Source organism: Elaeis guineensis, chromosome 12 (genome assembly GCF_000442705.2).
Source record: "Elaeis guineensis isolate ETL-2024a chromosome 12, EG11, whole genome shotgun sequence".
Classification (NCBI taxonomy): domain Eukaryota; kingdom Viridiplantae; phylum Streptophyta; class Magnoliopsida; order Arecales; family Arecaceae; genus Elaeis; species Elaeis guineensis.
This window is the reverse complement of record NC_026004.2, coordinates 1331208-1334907: the sequence shown is the minus strand read 5'-3', so window position 1 is coordinate 1334907 and position 3700 is coordinate 1331208.

Here is a 3700-nt window from a genome sequence, read left to right as displayed (position 1 = left end):
GCGAGATTTCCAACTCATCCCGAATTGATCCGTTTAGCGATATGTCCCGACAGATTTGAAATTTAAAAATAAATCTGTTTGGATCTGGAATCCAGATGCCCATCATCCAAACTTAATTATATATATATATATATATAATTAAAAAATAAAAAATTTCAATTTCAATTATTTTTAGACGACTAAGTCATTATCTTAATCAATAAAATTATATTTATTTTTTAATTAATTAATAATATATTTATATTTTTTAATTCTTATATATAATTATCAACACAAAATTCTGACCATCATTTAAACTTCCTATTCAGCCGCTCCAAGCTTTCCACAAAAAACATAGAAAAATCAATAAAAATTAAAAAAATTAAAAAAATTAAAAGAAAATATCTCTTTCTACGTAGTTTGATCATTTTGTCCATTTTATTTTTTTTTCTTTTCATTTCTTTCTCTTATTTGGAGATCTATGAGAATGAGAGCACTTGAGGGGGATCGAAGGGGTTTCTTAAGTTCCGATTGGTGTTTTTTCTCAAGCATATAGGATTTTGTGTGAATTGTGGCGGTGTGAGTTGGTCTTTTGAGCTTTTGAGAGCTTAATCTTGGTAGAAGCATAATATTTTGTTTGGGTTTGAAGATTTTTCATTGAAACAATTGTTCTTTGATTGCAAAATTTTTAATTAAAAGAAGAGATTGAGGCACTGTATTTTTTTGTTTAGCATTGTATATGAGAGAGTTCAAAAGCCCTTTAAATAGACATCAAGTGTCACACAAGGAAGCTACCATGTATCGCAAAGAAAACACTCTGAACTCTTTTTTAATGTATTACATAAATAGATTATCAATATATAACCTCTTCTACAAGATAAGGTGCAAAATCTATCGTCTACCACACGGCATCCAAGCAATCATTCTAAAACGAAGCTTGTTTGCTAATAAAGATATATATTTACCGTTACTTTGCCATAACATAGTGTAGGCATAAGCCCAGACCTAGTTAGCTAGTTCATGGATGTAAAAGTCTGAGCAAGTTTAACACACAGAAGTCCTACTCAACTATACTCTGTTTATAATTAGGTTTGCACAGGAACTATCATATTTATATCCTAATTTTTATCAAATGAAACTCAATACTTGACAAACTTGTTATCAAGGCTCAGGAAGTAGTTCAAGCTCCATGATTTTATTAAATAAAATTTATTATATATTTTATTAGATAATTTTTGAAAAATAATAATGAGTCAGTAAAAATGATAATTTTTGAAAAATGATAATGACTTAGAGCTATAATAGCCAAAAAGAGCGGTCAAGTTGGCTGCCCGATCTGAATGTGAGATTTCCAACTCATCCCGAATTGATCCATTTAGCGATATGTCCCGACAGATTTGAAATTTAAAAATAAATATGCTTGGATCTGGAATGAATTTGGAATTTATCCAAATGCCCATCATCCAAATTTGATTATATATATATATATATATATATATACACATACACACACACACACACAATTAGAGGATGAAAAGATCTAAACTCCAAATATTTTTAGATGGCTCAACCACTACCTCAACTAATAAAACTATATTTATTCTTAATTAATTGATAATATATTTATATTCTTTAAACTCTTATATATAATTATCAACACAAAATTTTGGCCATCATTTAAACTTCCTATTCAGCCACTCCAAGCTTTCCATAGGAAACATAGAAAAAATCAATGAAAACAAGAAAAAGATGAAAACAATTAAAAGGAAAGACCTCTTCCCACATAGTTTGATCATTTTGTTTGTTTCTTTTCATTTCTTTCTCTTGTTTGGAGATCTATGGGAATGAGAGCATTTGAGGGAAATCTAAGGGGTTTCTTAGGTTCCGGTTGGTGTTTTTTCTCAAGTATATAGGATTTTGTGCGAGTTGTGGCGGTGTGAGTTGGTCTCTTGAGGTTTTGAGAGCTTAATCTTGGTAGAAGCATAATATTTTGTTGGGTTTGGAGATTTTTCATTGAAACAACTGTTCTTTAGTTGCAAAATTTTTAATTAAAAGAAGAGGTGGAGGCATTGTACCTTTTTTTTTTTTAGAATTATATATGAGAGAGTTCAAAAACACTTTAAATAGATATCAAATGTCACACAAGGAAGGTATCATATGTCGCAAAGGAGAGACTCTGAACTCTTTTTTAATGCACTATATAGATAAATTATCAATATATGATCTCTTCCATAAGATAAGGTGCACAATCTATTGTCTACCACACAGTATCCAAGCAATCATTCTAAGCACAGCTTGCTTGCTAATGAAGATATATATTTATCATTACTTTGCCGTAACATAGTGTATGCATAAGCCCAGACCTAGTTAGCTAGTTCATGGATATAAGAGTAAGTTTAACACATAGAAGTTTTATTCAACTATATTCTGCTTATAATTAGGTTTGCACGGGAACTATCATATTCATATCCTCATTTTTATCAAATGAAACTCAATACTTGACAAACTTGTTACCAAGGCTCGAGAAGCAATTCAAGCTCCATGATTTTATTAAATAAAATTTGTTATATATTTTATTAGATAATTTTTGAAAAATGATAATGAGTCAATAAAGCCGGTGAGCTATTGAGACATCCATACCAAAAAAAGAGATGCTAAAAGCCTACACGAGCGAAAAGAATCCAATAAAGAGTATTTAAGATAGGGGATTTTGGAAGTTCTTTTAATGTGCAACATTGATTGATTGATGAAATATGATATTTGATTTTGCATATGTTGTTCATCAAAGATGCTACTACATATCCTTTTAAGGATGTTTAAATATCATGACTCCTAGCTTGGGCTTCCATGCATATGTTCATATTTCACCCTTAAAACTATAATAAAGATGCGAGCCCTTGAAATTACTCAGTAGCACACTAATAAAGAACAAAAAAATTACCCTCTAATCGATATTACAACAAATTTTGTTTAGCACCTCAAAGATTTATTTTTTATCGAGATTTAAGAAATATGGTGCTCAGATTAGAATTTGATTCAGCTAGATTTGTTAAAATTATATGACAATCTATTTAATATGCAAAACACCCTTCTTATTCCCTCTTATCTAATAGCTATGCTTTAATAAATTGAGATCCATAGCTCATGTAGAACAATAAACATAAAATACCTATGATAAGAACTCCCATTGTGTAGGCACATAAAGCAATGCTACTTTAGAGTTATCTCCATATATGACACAAATTTCTAATAACAGCATATGAATGCTACCATGCATGCAATGGCCAGCAAGCTGAGAGAAGAAAGAAATCATGCAACATTAGTTATATTCATGCTTTAGTTGAGCAAGAAGGCACGATGATTTGCAAAAGAGATCTTGCACATTTCATTGTAAATATAACTAGTTGAGAAATATTTCACAAAAAAGAAATCATTATTATACAAATGCAGTAAGAATGCAACATATCAATTTATATACGTTTTAAAAACATTTAAAAAAAATACGTTGAAAACATTCTCAGCAGTAAAATGAAAAAGTAGCACATACATATAATTTACTTGATTAGTTCACCCATAGAAAATTGTAAGAATATAGTTTGATATCCATCTCATGGATCATGATAACATCTCATTTTTGGCCAAATATATCAGATTTCCTTCAAACAACAATCCCATATTTCAGCAGAGTTTGCAGTTTGTGATATTTTGGGTTACAACCTCA